The 24,754-nt window shown below is 44.0% G+C and overlaps 1 protein-coding gene across 3 annotated transcripts in view; it reads right to left on the minus strand.

The window, feature by feature from the left end:
• The window catches only part of ZMAT4 (zinc finger matrin-type 4), a 364,991-nt gene that overhangs the window by 306,575 nt on the left and 33,662 nt on the right, over window positions 1–24,754 (minus strand). Inside the window, exon 1 of one of the 3 annotated variants that reach the window (XM_041752406.1) lies at window positions 1,462–1,536. The exons of the other annotated variants lie outside the window; for them this stretch is intronic. The gene's annotated coding sequence lies outside the window, so the exon portion shown is untranslated. Of the gene's footprint in view, window positions 1–1,461; window positions 1,537–24,754 lie in introns of those variants that run through there. 3 annotated transcript variants of the gene reach the window in all.

The following is a 24,754-nucleotide window of genomic DNA, read 5'->3' on the forward strand; positions in this document are numbered from 1 at the left end:
GACCTTTCTTTTTAACAGTTGTTACAACAGCCTTCGAAAATACAGTGCATACGTAAGTATTCCATTACTGTAACTTGTTTACATGATTTATCTTCACAAGACTGTCCCTACTGAACCAGACAGATTGAGGGCAGATTTAAATGCAGCTATCACATCCAGGGCTTGAAGGCACAGTTCTGCACCTGCATCCAACTTCAGAGGAAGGCACAGATGAGCCGGACCAAGCTGCTGCCGGGAAAACCATTACTTTTCTTTTAATCCGTACTATGGGACTGCTGTACTGGCCGTGGGTCAGCACGCAGACATTTTCAGCCCCATTCTCTGATACAGCAGACAGATTTGCCTTGGCTTCCCTGAGGAATCCAGTTTGGTCTCCGTTTGTCTGCTGCTTTTCCTAAAATCAGCAAAATTGTAGCATCCACATATAAGCATCTGGAGTGGCTAAGATGGGAAGACACAGGAATTCATATGTTGCCAGGTTAGGGACTACCCATCCATAAAGTGACAAGTGGCTGCATACAGGTCTGCTCCTTCTGTGAAATCTTTCAGTCAGAATTTATTTTCTGACCTGAGAGATGGTTTGAAATCTCCTTCCACCTCTTACTTTGGGTTATAACAAGAAGGAGCAGAAGTAGTGACAGCATAGGGAATTCGACTGTCAGGGGAAACTAATAAGCAGATAAAAGTATGCCTTTTATGCTCAATAGTAAACAATAAAGGGATGGAAAATTAAAATATCTGACTACATCCAGTGTAGGAAAGCTGTGACACGGGATTTTTTACACACTTATTGACAGGAGGGCCAGTTGCAAGTTAAGCATCATCTCACCAAGTTAAACAACCCAACAACTGCACTCCTAGCTTACAGACAAGAAAAACTTCCACCCACATACAATATGAGGCATGTAATGGATGATGGTAGTAGCACCGTTCAAATAGCGAGTCCTGCCATCATTCCCAGCGCGCATCTCCGGGAGCACGAGTGACTACACAGAGGTATAATCCTGTACGAATGAGGAAAGGCACCGCATCTGAATCGCAGCGATTTAGTATTTACATAAGAAAAGTCAAAGAGCACATACACTGAGGTCCTTTTCACACAATCAAAACAACTAAAATAAAATTATATGTCTTGGGGGGATGCACGTAGATAAGATACAACTCTAAAAATGTCTGGCAAAAAAAAAATGAGGACAAGATTCAGGATGATGATTACTTCAGAAGAGGAGGATGAGAGAAAATCATACAAGATATAAGGTCTTGTCAGGCCTTTGCTTTGGGAAGAGTCATGGGGGTGCCCTTTCTTTATTAAAGATCGTAAACGATAGATAGGTGATGCCGGGTGGGTAGATACACACCACGTATGCACCACTGATGAGACAGGATTTTCTGGAAATGAATCCTCACTCTAACAGACCCAGTTGTTTTTCCCTTTTCCCAGCCACAAAAGATTCGGCAAACCTTTGCTTCCTCTCCTGAAGTCAGCGTGCCATGCCACGGAGTTCTGGCCAGTGGAACGCGGGCACCAGGGATGCGCCCCCGTCCAGGCCTGGGCCTTCGGAGGCTGCGCGGGGTCTTTTGCTGCGCTCTCTTCTGCGGGTTGGATACCCTGCCCCGCTCCCGTGGGAAGCCACCGGAAACAGGGGAAAGTCGGAGTTCCTGCAGGAGCAAGTGAGCAAAGCTCCACGATCCCCAGCCAGGACTTCAGGGGACTGGGAAGTAAACGTCTACCGTGCTAAGCCACTGATTCCAGGCTTTCTCTGGTATTACCTTCACTTGCTCACCTCCAACCGGAGTAGCTTGGCTACCTGGAAAACAATTACACAGAAGTATACTTTCTACGTGCTTTGTGAGGAAGCTGGAAAAAGCCAAAGACTTTCAGAGATCTGAAATTTGAGAGCCTCGACTTTAGCGTTGCTTCTTTCACTCAGTCAGTGCTCTGGGCAATAGCATTCAACAGCCCAGACCTCAAGACAGTGCTCATTCAGGACGGTACCAAGCCATTCCTCATTTAGAGGGAATGTGATGGGAAAATAGGGGCTCTAAAATCAAGACATTTATGGGAAAGATAGAGCATTTAAGGACATGGCCTTTGTGCTGGGACACTGACCAGGGGCCCCCTCCTTAAGCACCAGCAGCACCTTCTAGGAAGGCCACTCCGTTTCTCTCCAGTTTTGAGCATATCTGTGTATACATCCCCTGGCATGTTGGTGCTGGTATCTTGCAAAATCTGCTTTGCCATCTTGTGAGGGGGCAAACTGAGCAGATGGTCATGACCACTGGGATGCCAGGTAATGAGCAAGTGCCTCACATCAGAGCATTGGGGTCTTGTCACCTTGCCAGAAATGACAGCTTGGCTGTCTGGCAACAGCCCTGATGTTGGGAGTGAGCACACATCTCACCACTTCAGTTCCTAATGTGGTTATACTTTCAAATTCTTGCCCTGAATCAATTCTTCTCATCTTTTCAGCTGAGGTGAGCACAGACTGGGAAGTTTCCAGGTAATGAAAGAAACCATATTGATCTAGATCCATCACCTGGCTGAGCAGTTTCTGGCTTTGGGGAAAAGAGCAAGCATATCAAGTATAGGCTAGGTGATTCCCTTTGAAAGCCACTCCTCATTCTTCTACTAGAGCCAGATGGACCCTAAATCAATGCCAACACTCCTGCTCCCTCCTACCTACCTTCCCTTGCTGGGAAGGAAGAGTTGCTGCTCAGTGGAACCATAGATCAGTGTCATGGAACATGGATGCTAGCTGGAGGTGGAGGTTGAGGCAGGGAAAAAGTAGAGGGGCATGGGACTCAGGCTACCCAGAGGTGAAGGGATGAGAGAGGGATGATTCCAGGTCCCAACAGAGATGTATATAAAGAAATCACAACACTAGAAAGGAGCTGAGGTATCACCTAACCTCATCCTCCACACATACAGAGACTTAGAAAAGGCACCCAGGAACATTACATGGCTTAGTCACATTTAGCCTGGAAGTCAAAGGCAAAATGGTGTGTACCTAACTGCTAAAATAACATTCTTTCCTCACACCTTACTGCCAGTCCAGAATATTTACTATCTTCCTTTTAGGAATCATTTTGAGCAAGGAGGAAATCAAAGCTTCCTTCTTAAACTTGGGGAAATCCAGACACCTGTGACTGACTGGTGGGAGCCAGTGATGGAGAGAAGCCCAACAAAGACCATCTTCCCAGGTCATATCCCAGGAGGGCCAGGGAGAGGGGCCAAGAGGAGCAGCATCTGGGTAGGGGCAGGCTCACTGCTCCTACCACATTCTTGGATTTTATAGACAAGTGTTTGTCAAGAATGACAAAGCCCAGAGACCTGTGACATGCGAAGATGTTAGGGTCTGAGTGGGAAGTAAATTTAAGTACCGATTCCATATAAAACAGAACCCTCACAATGCAACTTTATCACAAGCAGCAATTTCTGTTTCTCACCAACCAAAAATAATAGGCCATCCTCCCAAGTCGATGGACTGTGACTTGCTCACTGACTGAGTGGTCTGGACCCACATCAAGATAAATACCTGGAACTTGGGCAGCCCGGGTGGCTCAGTGGTTTAGCACCGCCTTCAGCCCAGGGCGTGATCCTGGAGACCCGCGTCGGGCTCCCTGCATGGGACCTGCTTCTCCTTCTGCCTGTGTCTCTGCCTCTCTCTGTGTGTGTCTCTCATGAATAAATAAATAAAATCTTTTAAAAAAAATACCTGGAACTTCTTGTGGTGGACAGGGAGGTGTCCAGATGTCCTTTTGAGGAAGAACTTGCCTCAACTGCTGGTAGGGAGGCTGGCATTAGTTTTCAGCTGCCTTCCCCTTCAGGAATGGCTTCTGCTATGGAGAGCTGTCCCACCCAAAGTCACACCCCTACCCAGGTTGGCCCAAATGCAGGGATGAAAAAGCCTGGCCACTGCAGTCCACCATGGGGAAACTCCAGCAGGCCACGGTAGCCCCCAGCCAGCTGAAACCACTACACCTGCACCAAAGCCCAGTTGTCTCATCCTGCTTCTGCTCCTCCCTTCCCTGGGTATCCCTCTCAGGAGCCATTCTTAGCAAACATCCTGGGCACTAAACTCTGCAGGGTCTGTCTCCTGGCAAACCCTTACTGGGACATTTCTTCTCAAACCTGTCTCCTGGCAAATCTCCCATGGTGGTTCCACTATGGACCACAGCTTGTCAGAAATTCAGAGACCTTATCAATTCCTAAAGCCCCAGAACTCCTCCAAGGGTCCATAAACACAATCCCAGAGTATCACTGTGCAATGCTAGGCAAAGAATTGTTGCTGGTAATGCTGTACCTTGAGACAAGCTCCACACTATTTAATAATACACAACAAAAAGAGAAATATGCTAGTGCTGAATCCCATTTTCCCATTCTTTTGATCTGTGGCCTCCAATGTGGTTACAGTTACTATCGTACCATCTGATTTGAACTGATGATTCTAATTTCCATAATGTCAAATAAGTCATATTTCAGTAACACTTCCTACCCATTGCTAAAAATATTGTTTCTTCCCACACAGTTATTCCTAATGAGATATTTCAAGCCACCTGGCACCCGGGGGAGTTCCCTGGCCAATCGTCTATGGAGTCCCACAAAATGGAAGCTGTATACAATAGAATCCCATCAGATGCTGGTGTCAGAGACAAGAAGAGCAGTGACAACACAGGTTATTTTATCTTACAGTACGAGATATTCTTTGGGAATGTCATTAGACCAACAACAGTCACTGTGACCCTAAGAGAAACATAGGACAGTGCTATGTGTGTTTGTAGTGAACACACAGAGGAACAGCCCCCAGTTACTGGCTGGCTTCCCTCCAGGACCTTAGCTGCCCTTACAGTTTCTAATGAGAACCAGTTTGAAACCTGCACAACTCTTAACTTCCACTGAAATGTAAATGCATCTGGGAACCAGGCAAGCCTCGTGTCCAGCTGCATTGCAAACCAATTCCAGCCATACCCAAGGTTTGCCATGCCTTGCTGATTGCATGCCCTGCTTGCTCTTCCCTCCTATCTTGTGAAATGCTACACTGTGTTTTCACCTCTTCATCACCTGGCGAGGCTGTGCATTAGATGTTCCTTCCCTGAAGACACCCCCCTCCTCTCTCATCCAGGCCGGTTCAGAGTTCCTTTCTAGGTTCTCCTAGCTGCCCCCTAGCTCCCTAGACCCACAAATGACAAACACAATACACTCTGTAATGATGTGCACCCTCATTTCCCTAGGAGCCTCTAGAAGGAGAACCCTCTCTTCCTTGTACTCAGTACCCAACACCATTGTAGACACTTCAGCTAGTGTTGCAGTAGCAAAACCAAAATGCATGATGTGGCCAACCATGTCTAAACAGCACTTTCTGTTTTCAGTCTTTGAGCCTTATTCTTAAAATTATTAAAGAGTCCAGAGGGTGGTCCCAAAGAAAACAACTCCAAAAGCACCTCCAGGATATCTCTAAGCTGTCCTGGGCAGGGCCTTCTCCAGGGAGAGCTAGGCAGCACACATCTACTTGTGCAGACATTTCAGTACTTTAGAGCCCATGTAGGGGCTCCATTCTCTAATTAGAAACTGAGGCTCTTTTATTAGGAATAGGTCTGGAAGGAGAGGTCAGTATAATGTCTTCCCTCCTCCAGCACTAGCCCCTCCTTCACACCAGGTTTTAGCTGGAACAGGAAATAAATGTGCCTTCAGGTGGCAGCAGCATCCCAAGGGAAATAGTGAGTTCACCAATTCTTCCTCTCCCCAGCAAGTGAACCTCTGTTCTAAGCCATCCCATCCCATGGCCTTAATTGAGCCTCATCCACTATTCAGACCACATTCGTGGGGCATCTGGGAAAATGTTACTAGATACTCATCTTCATAGCCAGCATTTACTGACTTATGGGTTGAATTGTGTCTCTCAAAAAGGGTATGTTGAAATCCTAATTCCCAGGACTTGTGAATGTGACCTTATTGGTAATGTAATGAAGCAAAGAGGTCACACTGAATGAAGGCTGATCCTAATTAGTGTCCTTATAACAAGAGGGGAACTTGGACAAACAAATAGGGGCAAATGTTATATGAAAACAAAAGCAGAGATTGGAGTAATACACCAACAACCAAGGAATGCCAAGCATCGTCCAATAGCTAGAAACAAGGTAAAGTTCTCCCCTAAACTCCTCAGGGAGAGAGCACGGTCCTGCTGACACCTTGATTTCTTGGAAACTAACACACTGACCAAACATTTTACGTGAATATATATATATATATATATATATATATATATATATATATAGTCCATATATATATATATATAATTCAGAAGTTCCACATAGTGACTTTACACAAACCTCACAATCATACTGGAAGGTGGTTATTAAAGCCCAGAGAGCCCTTGTGATATGCCCAAGGAAAGGTCAGTATAAGGTCCATATAATTAGCATAAATAGAGCAGGGACTCAAACTCAGGTCTCCTGACTCCAAATCCAGCCGCCCTTCCAAAGCTTTTATTTTTTTACTTAAAGATTTTATTTATTTATTCATGAGAAACACACACACACACACACAGAGAAAGAGAGGCAGAGACACAGGCAGAGGGAGAAGCAGGCTCCATGCAGGAAGCCCGACGTGAGACTCGATCCCGGGTCTCCAGGATCATGCCCTGGGCTGAAGGCAGTGCTAAACCGCTGAGCCACCCGGGCTGCCCTTCCAAAGCTTTTAAATCAAATTGTATCAGTGTTTGCTTTAGGTATCTTCTCATCTTTATTAAAACATTCTGGTTATCTTCCTTTCTTCCCACTTGTCAAAAGGAGAAATAATTTGAGGCTCTGATGGAATTCCAGATCCCATGTTTAGGAAAGGCAAAGTCAGTTGCAGCTGCTGCCTGCCTACTTTTGTCAGAGATCCTGCCTGGGTGGCGGCACTTGATTTGGGGTCAGGAGAAAGCAGTAATTTACAAGCTGTCTTCACCTGCCAGTATCATAAAGGGAGTCCATGAGCAATTAGGCACTTCTAATCACTTAATCCACTTCAAATCTCTGCAAGGGGAAAGTAATAATTATGGAGCTCCAATCTGGCTGGTCCTTGGTTGGTCTTCAGTCAACCAGAGTTACTGCAGAATATTAGAAAATACATTTCCTAATGACTTTTCCAAAGCACCTTCCGCCCTGAATTCAAGCCCTGTGCAGGATGGGAAGGCCAGGGAACAATATGAGTTTCCCTCTCCCCTCTCCTTCTGCATGAAGCCTCACTGTCTCAAAGTCCCTCACTGCCAGCAACTTGACTATAAATTGGAACCAGACCCTTCATCCTATCACATCATATGGGTGATCTCTGCCAAAACCACTCAGCTCCACAGCTCCTGACAAAGGCCCCACCTATACACTTGACCAGGTTCAATGGGATCAGAGATCCAGTGCAATCTCAGGACCCCTGCGTCCAGCTCACTGCAAGGTGGCATTTTGGGCTGGAAAAGAGCATAGAATCAGGAAGGAGCCAAGAATCAGACTAAGGCTCCCTGTTTTTCCAGGGAACAGAAGGCCTTCCAAGGGCATGGATACTCCCTCCACATGCTGGACTGAAAATTCTCCTCTGATATTCCCAAAGCAGCAGAAGGAGCAGTTCTAGATATTTCAGGCTTTTATCTCCAGGTCCTTAACACTTCTCCAACCTTCAGCACCCACAATAGTTATTCCACAGAAGCACATTATTTATTCAATGGCTGCCAGCTCTATGTACTCAAGTGTCACACCTGAGACTGTTCCTTGTCTTCTTTCTGGGGAATGTACACCTGCAGGTCACCAACACATCCCAATGACACGAGTGGCTCAAATGAAGACCGCCTCAAGAATTATCAGTGAAACGAAAATCAGTTGAACGGATTTGCTGCCAAGTGTGATTTTTGGGGTGGTTGGGCAATTTGGAGTGTAACTGGAAAATAAGTCCAGCAGGGCAATGCACTCATTCTCAGGATCTATGCCTTCTTTCCTCTCAGGTTTACAGGCTCTGTATACACTGCATCCAAACAACCAAGACTCACCCTACCAAAATTGGAACAATTTAGCAAAAAGCCCGACCAATGGACACTGTACACCTTCTTCAGCCCATCCTGGGACCTCTGAAATGCCCGAGGAATAACCTGCAGACCGGACAACTGAAAAATGAAGAAGGGGACATTAGTAAAAAGCAAAGGAACAAAAATATGTATGCCCATAGAAGTTAAATGAAATAACAGTTTACCTTCATTTAGTAATAAGTCTAACTTTCTAAAGTGATTCCACATACCATCATCACAGTTTAAACATACTCAGGGGTAATAAAAGTATTTCAATCTCACATCTGCCAGAGCAGAAACTGAAGCCTAGAGAAATTAAGTGACTCGCCTAATGTCACGTGGCCTTGTGGCAAGGTTAAGGTATGAACCCAGGCACTCATGGCATTGATATGACCAGAAATAACAGGTTCTTTCAGGCAGAAGTCCACAGGGTAACTTCAGGACTACAGACTGTATCAGAGGAACAAAAGCAAAAATACAGACAGCCCTGTGCACCAGGAGAGGGGCCCCAGCGATCTTGACTGCACATGCTGAGTGAGGCTCTGAACTGTATATCAACCACCAATAAAAATCACATCTCTGGTGCTTAGACCTTTGCCTTCCAATTAGTTCAGCTCCCCCACTTCCTTGGGACTTGGGTCTTCTGAAAGAAGTGTGTGCATGCCCTGGACCCATTCCCAGATCAATACGGCTAAACAGCATCAAATAGCACATTTTAGACATCTTCATTATTATTTTCAAAAGCTTTGCTTCTCCAGAGAAAATACTCTCAAGATTCAACACTCTGCTGATTGCCCATGGAAGAGGACAAAAAGTTTAAAGTTATTAATGGCTATCTCCAGGCAATTACAAACACAGTGCCCTCGCTCAGGCTTCTGGTCTTCCCAGCTGCTATGTGCCAGTTGGCACTGTGCTGCTTCTGAGAGATAATGCAGCCCTGCTGCAGTTGGGGAGATGCTCTATCAGACCTGCAGGTTGTGGCAGCTTCCGAAAAACTAGCGGCATCCTATAACTTGACTGCAGGCAAGACAGTTGCTCGTGTTCTGGCAAGATAGTCCTGACACGGCAAGAACCCCAAGAGACCGCTGGGAGAACACGGTGCAAACCTGTGTTCACGGTGCCGAGGAATCGCAAAAAGCCTGTTATGAAATGTTTCGACCTCTCAGGCTAAAGGCACTTGCTAGTTTAAAACAAAAATAAAAACAAAAAACGAAGGTTGGAGGGGGCAGCAAGGATGAAAAGGTGTTTAACAGCAATACAGCGGGGCACCAATCAGGAGCAGCCCAGAAAGGAGGAGAGATGTCAAAAGAAGGCAGCAGCCAGCTGACATGCAGAGGAGCCACGACCTCTCCTCGGCTGAGAACCCTGGGCATCGAGGTTGGGACTTGGGCCCCCTCAAGCCCCAGAGAAGCAGCTTCGCCTTCCTGAAGCCGCAGAGCGCGGATCTGCCAACGTGGCACCGAGTCGTCTGCAGAGCGGTTGGCTCTGGCCGAGGCCTGGGAGCTAGCACCGATTCGTGAGTTCCCTTCCCGAGGACCCCCCAAGAACACTGGTTGCTTTTTCCTACAACCTGAAGGTCACATATTTCTCTCTGCTCGATCCATTCCACCGTTGCCCCCACCCTCACACTCAATCCAATCTCCAGATGCCCCTGCTCCCACATGTCCTGGGGCCAGGGGCTGGGGGCTGGGGGTGGCGGAGGTCTGTTCCGCAGATGGAGAGCATCCCCGGGCCAGCCGGCAGCCTCGGAGCTCTGTGAGGCTGCCTCCCAGCTGCCTGCCTCTGGAGTCCATAATTAAAGTCACTGGGTGTTTGATCACCTCCTCATGCAGAGTAATTAAAATTGCTGTACTGTTTGTTTTTCATTTCCTTTGATAAATGGTGAAAGTGTTGACGAGCGAAAGGCCCGAGGTTCCGCCTCACCCTGGCTTCCTCCTTTGCAGGGGTGCCTTGCTCCCCTCTAGGCGGGGACAGAAGGGGGACACAAGAGCAGGGACTGGGTGGGATGGACCCGACCCCGGCTGCTGGGAAGGAGTTTGCAGATGACCCCTCGGGGTCAGCAGGCTCTGTCCCTGCAAACTTTGAAGGGTAGTAAGGTTCCAGGTAGGTCTTTGTTTCAGAAAGAAAATGAAAAGTACAAGTTTAGGCTACTGTTTGGCTTTTAAACACACCCCCCTGCCTCAAGCCGTCCTAAAGAGAAATGGGGCCATTGAATCACCCCAGAGAAAGCAGCCTCTGTGTTCCAGTCTTCCCATCTAGAAAACAGGCTTCCTCATATTTGCCCTGCTGATCACACTAAAGTGTAATGAGAGCTAAATGTCACATCGTACATGAAAATGCCACACAGACCACAGCGCTCAATGTGACGTCAGTAAGTTCCTCGCATTATTCTCGCCTCCCCATGCCAGTGAGTACATAGAGAGCTTGGCCAGTTCCCAAAGCAACGCAGTCTCTCTAGTGAGAGCCCTGGCACTGAGGAAGGATGGGGAGGGGAGGAGGTAGGAGGGCAAAGGGCCTTCCAGGGAAATCTGCACACTTTCCTCTCTGTAGCAAGAGGAGCTCACCCATTCCTCTTGCACACATCTAGAAGGTTCTGCTTTAGGCCTGGGGCAGCCGGCTGGCCTCATACTGCAGGCTGCTCTCCCAAGGAGCTCCGCTCCATTGACAACCGCAAGAAAAATACCCTTCCTCTAATAGCGTACTTGGTCTCTGTAATTGGGTTGTGAGGCAAATGAAGGTGCCTGCAAAGGTGACTTCTGGCCCAGGAGTGTTCCCTGGCATCGCCCCTATGTGGGAGCGCAAGTCCACCCACCTGGTGCAGTCTGAGCCTGCTTCAATCAAGTCTGGTGTGGCAGGGCTCTGACAAGAAAACCTGAGGTCAGCGCTTCTGGGCCTCTAGAGAGCACTAACCTACCCAAGGATTATGAGAAATCTATTTCAAAAGCACACATGATATGGCCTCTAATTTAAGCCTGAGTCTTTCCCTCAGAACCACAGGGACCAGGCAACCTTCTAGTGGCAGTAATTCTGACAATGAGGGGAGGTTTATCTCCTGGAACCCTGGATTTAGGTGCCCCCTTCTATCTACCTCTTCACGCCACCAGCTGTCCTGGGAAATCAGCATTAACCCAAATAGAAAGAAATGAAATTCAGCAGACCAGAGAAACCAGGGGAAAGGGCCTTGAATGGTGAGCAGGGATCTTTAGAGGGAAATGATTCTGTCCCAAAGCAACATCTGGCCATGAGAAAGAAGGCCACCTTGAAAGTGGGACATCTCTATGTCACACTTCCCTCTCCATACCCCCAGACTCTACACCGTGGCCAGTGTCCATCATGTCAGGTATTTGACCTGGGTGGGCCCAGAACACTGTGTTTAAATATAGGCCCCCACCAACACTACCACCCAAAAAGATGTGATTGTTTTTAGTTCTTTGGAGGACTCTAAGGCTATTTAACTTTTTAGAAGAAAAAGCAGGAGCTGGGTTAGGCATGAGTCAGGCAACAGATTATAATAGAGGAACAAGAGCCCAGGGACATGTACATGGCTGCCTTTGCCATTTGCTAGTTATACAAAGTTGGGGGGAGTCATTTAATCTCTGACCCTCAGTTCCTTCATCAATAAAATAAGAATATTAATAGTTATTTTATTCTGATGAGGAGAACAAAGAGTATAAGCCTAAAAGTTCTTGGTGCATAGTAGGGATTAAATAAATGGTAGCTACTATTATCTTTATCACGACCAATAATATTACTGCTTTGGCAGAGGGACTATATAATTCTTTGGCCATTGCCATCTCACATCAAAACTCCCTTCACTATGGTTCTTGATCATAAAGAGAAAGCCAGTGCCCACATCATTCCAGTTACCCCCAAAGAATCTGTTTTGGAGAGGACTCCACACTCAGGCACCAAGGAGAGCTCAGAGGTCCCCCTGCAGGTCAGTGATCTCTGTTCCTGGCAGATGGCAAGTCATGCGGGGAGGAGACAGGCTGCTGTCAGGTTGGTGGATGCCACCACATGCTGGCATCACAAATTGCCAGGCGAGACCTGCACAGCTACCTGGAGAGAACCAGACGGCCCAACCTGCAAATCTAGGAATGATGTAGGGGTAGGAGGTGACTGAGGAAGAAGCTAAGCCCCTTGGGCTCTTCCCTGATCTGCAGCACCATGGCTGACTGCAGGCCACTCTCAACACACAATGGCCTTGTTTTCATCATCTTTAAACCAAACAAACTTGGCCAGACACTCCACAAGGAACAGTCTTCTTTTCTGATTTTCTGAGTGCTTTCATTATTTACTCGTAATATATTTATAAGTAATGACATTCTCCCGCCTACCTCTCTTCCGCAGACACAGGAAGGAGGAGTAAGATGAAATGCTCTAAGCTTCTAAGGAGAAAAAGATAAAAGACATTTTACTGCTATCTCTTGCGTTCCAAAAAATTGCAAAATGGTTACCCAAACATGCCACCTGTTTCCCAAAGAGCACATACTACCCTGATTTCTAGATGTTCCCCTGTACCCCAATCAGCACAGGAAGAGAGGAGAAGTCACCCAGATGGTATTACTCACTCCATCTCCTCTGCTTCCAAAGCATTATGAGAGAGAGAAATAAATATGGTGTGCGTGTGTGTGAGTGTGTGTGTGTGTGATGATGATGATCTCCTTCAACACTTAGAACAGCGTCTTGAACAGAGTAGCTACTGAATCAATGTCTGCACAATCAGATTGTAGTGTATATGCTAGGATATTCAACAGGGCTCAAATCCAACCTGAATCCAAAGAGCACTACTGAATAACATCTGCGAATTCACTGCTTTCAAGGTTTCCTCATTTCAGTAAGTGGTACAACCATTCACCCGGCTCCTCAGGACAGAAACTTCAGATCCCTCTTTGATTTGTTTTTTCCTTCCTGCCCACATCCAATCTATTAGCAAAACATGCTGCTTCTAACACAAAAATGGATCCTGAACCTGACAATGTCTCAACTATATTCAGCAGCATACCTGGAACCCAAGCCACCATCCTCTCTCCCCTGGCTAGTGCAAGGCACCTAACTGCTCGCCCTGTCTCTATCTTGCCACCTGAGAGTCCATCCTTCATATAGCTAGGGTGAGTTCACCAATCAGACCCTCTCACTCCCCTGCTTACAGCCTAATAGAGCTTCCCAGACAGTGAGAGTAATATCTAAACCCTCTACCTGGCCCAGGAGCCCTACTTGATCTGGATGCTGCCTGCTTTGCTGGCCCCATCTTCCCCGACTCTGCTCCTCACTTACCACCCTGACCTTCCCTCCATCCACTGGAACGCACCAAGCTCATTCTTGGAATGTTCATCCACCAGATCTTCAGCTGGCCAGCTTCCTCCAAATATGACCAAGCCCAACATAGGCACCCACCCACCTCTTTCCTACTGCCATGGCTCTCTATCATATCACCCTATTTCCTCTGCCTTTAGAGCAAATGTCAGTACATAAAGTGATATGATTTTGTTTGTTTGTTTGTTCATGTGTTGTGTAACTTTCCTCAAAAGAATTTAAGTTCTTTAGATAGAGACTCCTTCTATCTTATGGAGAGCTGTATCTCTAGGGCCTGGAATGCTACAAGGTACATAGTCAGTGCTCAGTAAACATTTGTGGGCTGACCAAACTAAGTGGCTTGATCTCGTGCTATCTCCAGTACTCAGGTTCTTTCTCAATTAATTTAGTTTTGCACACCCATGGGTATTTATAGATTGTGTTGGGAGAGGGGAGGAGGGAATAAACTCTCCAGAGACATTATATAAACCCTCAACCTTATGACTATCCTTACAGGCTAGCTGTTTGCAAATAAGATCATTCTCCTCTTACAGTATATTCCAGGTCAACAGTCTTCAAGCATTTGTTCTTAGACCCTTTTACGTACTTGAAAATTATTGGGAATTCAAAAGGGCTTTGGTGAGTCACATCCATCCATCTTTACTGTGTTAGAAATTAATACTGAAATTTTGAAAAATATTTATTAATTTATTTTAAAATAACAGCAAACCATTATATTCTCACATATGTATTTATATAAAATTAATCATATTCTAAATGCAGTGTGATATACTAGACTGGACCCCAGAACATAAAAATTGGGGCAGCCTGGGTGACTCAGCCATTTAGCACTGCCTTCAGCCCAGGGTCGAGTCTGACGTCGGCTTCCCTGCATGGAGCCTACTTCTCCCTCTGCCTGTGTCTCTGCCTCTCTCTCTCTCTCTCTCTCTCTCTCTCTCTCTGTTATTCATGGATAAATAAATAAAATCTTTTTTAAAAATTAAAATTTAAATTAAAAAAAAAGACATTGATAGGAAAACCAGAGAAATCCAAATAAAGTCTGTAGTTAATAGTGTGGCATTGTTAATTTCCTAGTTTTAGCAAATATACCATGGTCATGTAAAATGTTAATATTAAGGAAAACTAAGTGAAGAGCACACAAACTCTTTGGACTATGTTTTGGGCTTTTCTAGAAGTATAAAATTATTTTAAAATAAAAGGTTTATTTTTTAAACTATTTTTTAAAAATTAGTGTGAAGAATAGCATTGTTTCATATTTTTGCAAATCTCTTTTATGTCTAGCTTAATAAAGAATGTTGAATTATCATATCTGTGTGTTTTCAATTCTGTTGCAATGTGCTATTTTAGTTGAAGTATATGAAGAAAATCCAGTTCACACAGATATGTACTTGGAAAAGGAAGACTGAATAGCCTTATCAGATCATTATGCGTATTTTTCTTTGATACTACACCAAAATTTGACAAGGGTTAAGTGTTAATTGCAGTGTGAAATATGAAACCATGATCAGTGAACTCTTTGTGCTCCATTATATTAAACTCTGTTGGTTTTATCTTGCATTTTGGACAGATCTTTCTCCCATCAATGATTTTGTAACAACATGCACTGATCATTTGGAAAACAGTCACTGAGTTATATAGATCTTCCAAATTTTGACAAATTTCATTATATAATGTCAAAAAAAAGAACATTCCCCAATATCAACCATCTCATCAGAAAAGTCTTTAAGGTTTAGAAAGCTGTCAAGTTCATCGTAAGGGATATAAATTTTCCAAAACTCTAATTTTTGCTTGAATGCTTAAACTGTGTCACTAAAAAAAAATACATTCAGTTGTATGCCTTGAAATGGCAGGCTTATTTTATTCACTTTTGAGAAAATGTTTCCCAAATATTTAAATCTGAATAGCCATAATTTGTCTGCCAGCCATTTTTTAAAAATAAAAACAGTGTTCAAGAAAAGAGTTTTAGGGGTGCCTGGGTAGCTCTGGTAGTTAAGCATCTGCCATCGGCTCAGGTCATGATCCTGGATCCTGGGATTGAGCCCTACATTAGGCTCCCAGCTCAGTGGGAGTCTGCTTCTCCCTCTGCCTCTCCCCCTACTCATGCTCATACATTCTCTCTCTCTCTCTCCTCTCTCTCTCTCTCTCTCTCTGTCTCTCTCTCCCCCCCCCCTCAAATGAATAAATAAAATCTTTGGGGGGGAAAAAAAAGAAAGGAAAAAAAGAGTTTTTAAGTCAGTTCATAACTCAAACAATTACATAGGTACATTGATGTGGAACAGAAGTCCTTAATGTATCATCCCCACTTTGTCACACAGGATATTTAAAAAGATGTGCACTCAGGGGTTGGTATTTATAATACAATTAATCATTTCTAAAACTTGAACTAGTACATTGTTAAGTGAAACTGGCAGTTATTATTTTTGTTTGTATTTATTATTACAAGCATGTGGGAGTAACACTGACTCCTAGGACAGTTTGATGTCATTGCCTTAATTCAAGGAGACACCAGTGGTTCCACCCATCTTTGTTCTGTCTCATCAGTCTAAGTGGAGAAAACAAATAACCCCTTACTATTATTATGAAACGAATCCATCATCACAGAGATTCTGAAAGGATCTTAGGAAACCCCAGTGGTCTTTGGAATCACATTTCATAAACCAGTGTTCTAAATGATTTACCAGTAAGATACCCCAAAAGGGAAACATTTATGGAGCATCAGCTGTATGTAGACCAGCTCTAAATATCTATAGATATTGAGGCTAAGACAGCACAAAAGAAATGAAGACAAAGTCCCTTCCCTGGGAATTTAAAACATACTTATGTAAACAACAGTAATATTTCCTCAGCAATATAAGGGAATGTCAGTGATAATAAAATAGAGAATTCAAAGCACTAAGACAATGCAGACTGTGGACCTGCAGGACCAGGTGGATTAGGCAGGTAGGGATTCCAGGTCAGTCCTTTGGCAGAGTTAGCTCAGGCTTCTGGATTTCTCCTCCCACCTCACTCTCAGTGGTCAGCCTAACGTGGGTTCTAAAGACCATGGCCTAGCCCAAAGATTGCAGGTGTAACTAGAGCCATCACAGGCAGGGAAGGACAGCAGGATGCGTGAAAATGGTTTTTGGAGGTTACAACAGTACAGGAAAGAAAAGCAAAAGACTCTGGCCAGATATCAGGGGTAGTCAATTTCTATATTGGGGTAAAAGAAAGAAAAAAAGAAAAGGAAATATTATGGGATGCTCCAAATGGGCTAACTTTTGAGGGAAAACCAAACAAAATGACACACAGAGTTTGTTTAATGGGAGATCAGAATCCAAGGACAGGTAGGGCATTTTTGAGATGAAGTTTATACCAGACGATCACTGTACACCAACAAGATCTGAAACTCCCACAGCTAATTTGAACACAGCAGCTTTCACGGTTTTTCTCCATCCCCCGCTGTTTGTGTTCATTTCAAATGACACTAGACTTCAAAAATTGGCCACCTGCCCACTTAACTTAGGCTCTTTGTAAATGGTTTGTCCAGACCAGAAGCTATTTGAGCCTGCATTATTTTTCTGACAAGCTGTGGTCTTTTACCCTGCAAAACCAGCATGTCCTGAATCCTAATGGAGCCCACTAGAGCCCATCAGAGGTGGTTATGGGCTTTTCTGCTGGCTGCTTTGACTGCCCCGGTGCCAAATGACTCAAAACCCCCCAGGCTCTCTGTTGCTAAGTTCTGAGGATTCCGAGCAGAGGGCCAGAGATATCTTCAGAAGAGATAAAAACTGTTTCTCTTCCAGCAAATCCACAGGCACAGTAGGGTCAGGGAGCCACAGCCCTCTACCACAGAGCCAATGGCACTTGGCAGAATCAGAGGCAATTCTCAAGGAAGCTGGAGCATTTTCCCAAGGAGAACTGACCAGTGACAAATATAGATGACAATAAAAATTGTCTTCAGCCTCCCCGCCCCCCAACAATCACTTACATGAATAGCACTATCCTTCCAGCATTTCGTGCTATCATAATGCTCACACCACTTTTTAAAGAGGAGTCCCACCCAGTGACCACCTCCCATAAGACCCTCACACTTTGAGCAATGCATGAGCCCCGGGGAGTCAGAGTCCACACAGGCTAGGTGAGACAAGGGGAGGGTTCAATGAAGCTCAGCTGTTACTATCTCTTCCTCTGAATTCACCTCAACCCTCAAATAGATGGTAGGCCTTTAGGAGGGTTATGATAAGTGATACAGGAGTTTAGAAATACTAAGTATAATTCAGAGGAGAAAGAGTTCACTGCTACATCGGGTATTTGGGGATAGCTTATGGAGGAAGTGGAATCAGGGGGCCGATAGAAGGTGGAAAGAACTGAGAAAAGAAGATAAAGGGAACAGGGCATTCCAGATAAGGGAAGGCATTACAGGCAAAAGTCAGAAGAGAGATGCTTGCACAGTATGGTGTGTGCACCACTCTGGCAGAAGTACAAGGTTAAAGCCTGGAAGTTAGTGAACATAATATAAGAAAATTAGGTTGAGACCACAATGTAAAGGAAATGGAACATGGGATGACTGGGCACTGTAGAGGCAGAGATGACCAAGACCACTATAGCCCAGTGGGAGTGTATGTACAAGCAGCCTAAAGCAGGGAGACCTCAAGAAGGGTAGATAGCTGAGCATCTTGGTACAAAGGATGCCACATTTCCCTGGGCAGACACCAGAAGATGGGCAGAGAAGCCATTTCCAAGGACAGGGAATAGCAGAGGCCTTAAGGTTTGCAACCTCATGTTCATTCAGACTATAAGCACTCATACACAGCTAGAAGGGAATGTAAGGGAGACAGGGGAGCTGGTGCTCTAGGACAGGTACCAGGTCAGGGAATGCCCGGGCAGCTGAAGGTTCCCCACAAACACTGCAGAGAACACAACGAATGCACAGAGGAACCCCAGGACACAACTGGACATCATGGAGAATAAATGGGAATAATAAACAAGCAGGTTCCCATCCCCCTTCAACCAGATGAGCTCTGCATCAAAGAAAGAAATTTTTGATAAAATTCTACTTGATTAAAAGCTTGAAAATTATATCAGTGTTAGTCATTACAGGCTTTCAGCAGCAAAGAACTTATGTGATCAGGAAGCCACAAGAACAATATGAGCAGTCTGGTCGCCTAGAGAAAAGGAGGCAAGTGAAGAGACCATTGCTCAGTTCAGATGAGAGATGATCAAGGCTGGGCTATGACTGTGAAAGAGAGAAAGAGGGAGGGGGAAAGAAGGAAAGAAAGAAGGAAGGAAGCAATGAAAGAAGGAAAAGACACACCTAAGGGACAATATCAAGAAAATGTCTACTGGGACTTGGTTAATTTTACATGAGGAACCAGGCTGATTCCCTGTATACCCACTGAAATGATCACAACAAAAAGCTAACAATACTGAGTGTTAGGGAAGAAACAGAATCTTTTGGGCTCTAATGCATTGCTGGTGGGAGTGAAAAATGATACATCCACTCTGGAAAACTGTTTAGTAATTTTTTGTTAACAAAATATACACCTATTCTATGATCTAATTATTTCATTCCTAAATATTTACTCAAGAAAAATGAAAACATATGTCCCTGAAAAGACCCAGACAAGAATATACATAACAACTTTGCCCATAAAAGTAAAATGTTGGAGGGATCCCTGGGTGGCTCCGCGGTTGAGAGTCTGCCTTGACTCAGGGTGTGATCCCGGAGTCCCAGGATCGAGTCCCACATTGGGCTCCCTGCAGGGAGCCTACTTCTCCCTTTGCCTATGTCTCCACCTCTCTCTCTCTCTCATGAAGAAATAAAATCTTTTTTAAAAAAGACTAAAATATTGGTAATATTACATATACTCATTATCAGGAAAATGAATAACCAAATTTTAATATATTCATACAATGGAATACAACTCAATAATACAAAGTAATGAACTACTGACATAAGGAACAATCTCAAAAAATACTATGCAAGCAAAAGCCAGGAATAAAAAAGTACATAATGTATGATTCCATTTATACGAAGTTCAAGAACGGGCAAGACTACTCTGTATAGAAAATCAGAATGACGGTTGCCTCTGGGGAGGGGAAGCCATTGACTAGAAAGGAGCAGGGGCAAACTTTCAGGGATGAAGGACAAGTTGTATATTTTGATTTGGCTGAGAGTTACACAAGATAAACACATACTAAAATTCACTGAACTCTATACTTAGGATCTATGCATTTTACTGTAGGCTTCAAAATATACTTCAATGATTTTTTTTTCACATGAGGAATCTGGAGAAAGAGAAAGTCAAAAGTGACTCAAGAGTTCAACTGGACAGACAAGAAGAAGAAACTTGCCACTAATAAAGCAGGGAAATCAATGAGGGGGTAAGATGGTGCTCATTTTCACCTCCTTCGAAACATACTCTTTATAATTGCAATGTTTGGTTTTTGTCTTTTGCCTTCTATTAGATCAGAAGTTCCCTGATTGCTCCTCAGTAGGCGGCCTCGGGCAGAACAGCCCTCAGTCAGAGTGTTGCCTGGGCATTGAGATCAGGTGGTGATTTTTTTCTCTTTCCACTGGATCCAGAGGTATAGTAAGCAAGTATATGGAAGCATTTATGAGAGATGACAGGTCAAAGTGTTATGTGTGTCTGCAAAGATGGCTTCACTTCTGTAGGTCTTAGATTCATACATTGATCTAGAGGAACAACCAACTGGAATAGTGTGGGTTCCATGGAAGGCCAGCAGCAGATGCATGAGGAGGCCTTCCCTATCCCTCAGCTCACATTGTCCACTCTATCAATGAAGATTTCACCTGAGTTTTCCAGGTACTAGCAAATGCCTCTCATTCCTTTTCTTCACAGCTCTTCTGTTTTCATCTACCATGTTCATCTGCCTGCCATTGTCTTCCTTGTCAACATGATCAAACACGTGAAACCTGTCTACACTCACTGTCCATGGATCTTTGCCATTTACCTGCTCTGGGAGACAAAAGGTGACCCCAAAGGATAGCCGTGTTTATGACCAATGGTAAAGCGTATTGTGTCCTGGCATCCTTTTTATCATTAAGATGCATCTAGCTTACATGTAACTAAATTGAGGCAGGGTTTCCTGAGGTCCAAAGAAAGCCTTTGTAATTGCCCTTGACCACAGAGTAAACACTATGTAAATGTTGTTTCCTCCTCAGCTGGGCCAGGGCTGCCAGTGCCTGCCTTGCCTTCCTGACCTCAGCAACTTCAGAAGGATGTGTTTTCCAGGGAAATTAGATTTATACAAAATACCTAGTGAAGTCACATGTCTGCCTTCAAGACCTCCCTGCTTCCCTTCTGCCTCAGAAGTGGCACAGGAGCAATCCCAGGTAGCTCTCCCTAACAGGGATGGTCCATCCCACCCTCAGGAGAGGATGAAGAGGCTTAACCAACAATACAAGCCCACAGGAAGAAAACTGATGCTCTTTGCTCTTTCTTTCCACCCCCCCTCCTCCCCAAAAGCAGTATATGCATGGAAGCCCAAATCTCCAATCTTCTCAATGCCCTGACAGTGGTTGTTGGAGGGTCTAATAACACACACATGTATTTTAAGGATTCTGAGTTAATTGGCAGACAAGGAGAATTACAGGCTAGCTATTGCCTTTAGTGGGCTTTTAACAACTCTGAGTAAGAGCAGAAGCTCAAGGTAAGATGCAGTAACTCTCCTATCAGTCCACACATGTCCCATCCGGTGTCAAAGCAAATGTTGTTATGTTCACGTGAGAGATGCACCAACTGAAAAAGCAGTGGTGAATATAAGTTATCTGACAGTATTTATCAAGCTTCTCTATAACTGCAAACAGCTGAGTTAAGTTACAACTATTGAATGGAGTAAGAGGGTTGGAAGAATTACAGAATTTCACATTTCAGTGTAGTGATGACAAAGGTTCACTCTCTTCATCATTTCCCACATCTACTTTTCAACCTTACTACTCAAACAACCCTAAAATTAAAAAACAATTAAAAAAGGATGTTGAGGTTACTCTGGAGGAAGAGGTTGTTAAATCTATTTACCAAGAAGGGATAAAATTCTATGCGGCACAACAAAAGGAATCAGGACTTTGAGGCCAATTGGACCAAGGACTAAACCCAGCTCTGGGATCTGTGCCTGGGGCAAGTCACAGATTGTTTCAGTCTCAGTTCCACATCTGAAAATATGGGTAATAATATTTGTTTATACACAGTGTTTGGTAATGACCCCAGCCACAAAAGCCGTTTTTTTTTTTTTTTTTTTTTTTTTAGAGAGAGATCTTCTAATCCAAAACAAAATGATCATTGGCATGGCTTTAGTACTAGCCTGCAGTGAGGCAGGGGATCCATCAAATGAGTGTGAACCAACTGAACCCAGATATGAGGCAGTATTCACCAGCATCATTATCATATTTTGCCCCTCAGAACTTACAGGCATAATTAATTTATTGATTAGAATGGATGTATTTTCAGTTATTACAATATCCACTATCATTATAGGTCCTTTCAAAGAATATGTTATCTCTTTTCATCATGATATTGTTACTTTGGACAATGAAAATGTCTCTTCCTGCTTGCTTCCAGGGACACATGAAGCTCTAAGGAGCCACAGTGGAGAGTGACACACAGCCCTAGAAGTATGGATTGGCCACCTTGGGCATTAGGATAATGGCTCCTGCATCTGTTTGGCCCATGGAGAATTTTGGCAGGGAACACAGACTACATACCACAGTATCTCTCACATTCCTGGAAAGAGCTTCCAACTTTTCCTAAAAGTGTCAAAAGATATTCATGAGCATCTACTTGTATGCTAGAATTTAGAGTTACAGCAAACTAGGCTCTCACCCTGCCCTCATGAGCTTACAGTCTGGAGATTGACAGGTTGCATTATATTGCAACATAATAGATAAAAAAAAAAAATCTAACAGGGAAATGTGTGGTGCTACATGAGCCCAAAGGAAGCCACTAAACTCACAGTTGGACAGGCACCTGGGTGGCTCAGTGGTTGAGCATCTGCCTTTGACTCAGGGAGATCCCGGGGTCCTGGGATTGAGTCCTGCATTGGGCTCCCTGCAGAGAGCCTGCTTCTCCCTCTGCCTGTGTCTCTGCCTCACTCTGTGTGTCTCTCATGAATAAATATTTTTTAAAAATAAAAAATAAACCCACATTTGGGAAGGCCAGGAGAAGCTTCTTGGAGGAAAGACCCCAAAGAGGGGCAGGTTTCAATCTCCTCACTGCCTCAAGGAAGCCCTCCCAACCATTCACCCCAACCTAAATGAGGCCCTTCCCAACTCTCATACAGTCCTTGTCCCTTCCGTCACTTATCACCATTTGCATACTCCTATTAATACCAGCCTCCTTGACTAGTTCAAAACCCTATGAGAGAAGGGACCATATCTATTTTGTTCACCAGCCCTCAGTACAGGACCTGGTGCATGCTAAGTGCTCTGCATGTATGTGTTGGATGAATTAAGACTGAAAAGCAGAAAGAATACGCTGTGCAAAAGATTGAGGGTTGGAAACAGATGGTGCATTCAGGGAACAGAAAGCCATTCAAGTGATCCAATGATCTTCTGGAGGACAAGCATAATAGCAAGAGATGTCTGGAAAAGAAAAGAAAACAAGGAACAAACCAGACACTGCCATGTAAGTCTTACAAAAGACTTTAGACTCTATCACAAGGACAATGTGGACTTTAAGAGCTTTAAGGACAATGAAGAGCTTTAAGTAGGGAAATGAGGTGATCAGATTGGCATTATTCTTACTATGGTGAGGAAAATGCTTAGAAAGAACCAAGACTGAAGGTAGGCAAATTGGTTAAGAGTATATGTATAAAACCATATGAAAGATTATAATGGGATGCTCTAGAATTGAAAGAGAATTTTGAGAAAATTGAGGTACAAAAGAAATAAGAAGTTGAGGATCCTTTGAAATGATTGAAGGAAAAGGAAAAGTCAAGACCTATGCTGTGACATCTGGCTTGAATGGTGGTGCCATTTGTTGTGGCAGAGAAAAACCCAGAAGGAGATTGAAGGTGAGGCTGGGAGGAGGAATGTAGATAGGTTCAAATTTAACTGGTTAAGTTTAAATTCCTATAGAACTTCCAGGGAGAAATGCCCAGTAAGTAACAAAATGTACAAGAATGAAGCAATTCGGAGTAAGAACTAAACTGGAGATAGAGATTTAAGAGAAATCCATATAATGGCAGTCATTGAAACAGGGAAATCAATAAAATCCACCCCAAATTAATCAGAATAGTAGGCTTTTATGAGATACCAATTATGGAAGACCTAGTGAAAATCATTAATTTATGTCAGAAACCAAAGTAAAGCTATCTATCATGAGTACTTATGATCAAGTATTCATTTAAAAATTATACACATACTTTTATTGCAGCATTTACCTATATAAAGTAATTATCACACTTTATTACTTGCCCAGCAACTAGATCATAAAATCCTAGACTATAGGAATATGTTTGTATTCATATTTTATTCATATCTGTATCTCTTGTACCCTACACAACATTCAACTTATAGGAAGTACACAAGCAATGTTTGCACATGGCATGGAATTATGTGCCTGGATGAAATGGCCTTCCCCAGTAAATGAATGCATCTGACTTCTGATCGAATAGAAACATAGCAGAGTTGTGTTGTTCCAGGCTTAGTAAATCTGGGCCATTTCACCCTGGACAGAAAGGCTAGTCCAACTGCCAGTGTCCTGAAAGTGAACAGCAAATGGCCTAGGTTATGATGCACATTCCTTTGAGTGTTTCCTCTTCTCCCCCTACTACACTGTATATATGCCCACAGACGAAAATGATGGTAAAATGTTACTTACCTGATAGCATTTGCATTTCAAAAGCATCTGGAGAATAATTGAGAAACGCCACTCTCTAATGGTGAGGTGGATCTAGGATAGAGAGCCCTAGGTGACCCTAGAATAGGTGGCCATGCTGGCACACCTCAAGTTCTCCCCATACAGGGAAGGGATAACTCTGATGGCTGAGTCTTCTTAGTGCTAAGGGCAAAAGAGGTCAAATGCCATGTTTACCCTGTGTACTATGGGTACCTGCCACAGTTGGTGGCAGCCATGACTGATGACAGCATCATGACTCAAGGTCATTCAGGTGGCACAATGTCTCAATTCTAAATTCTTGGTCTCTGACAACAGCGGGGTCATGACTTGCCCAAGGGACTGGTATTTTTATGCACTGTGATGATATAAGTTGAACTTGAGCAAATATAGAGACAGCCTCTAGCACGCTAGGAGATGGCTATAAAAAGTCTACCAAATTACATTTCTCAAAAACTGAACTCTGTGTCACCACATATCAAAAATTGAAAATGCACTGATGCTGATTTGGAGGATATGAAATTCCAATATTTATGAAATACCAAGTTCCTAAAAATATAAAATCCTGAG

Source organism: Vulpes lagopus, chromosome 4 (assembly GCF_018345385.1).
Source record: "Vulpes lagopus strain Blue_001 chromosome 4, ASM1834538v1, whole genome shotgun sequence".
In the NCBI taxonomy this organism is placed as follows: domain Eukaryota; kingdom Metazoa; phylum Chordata; class Mammalia; order Carnivora; family Canidae; genus Vulpes; species Vulpes lagopus.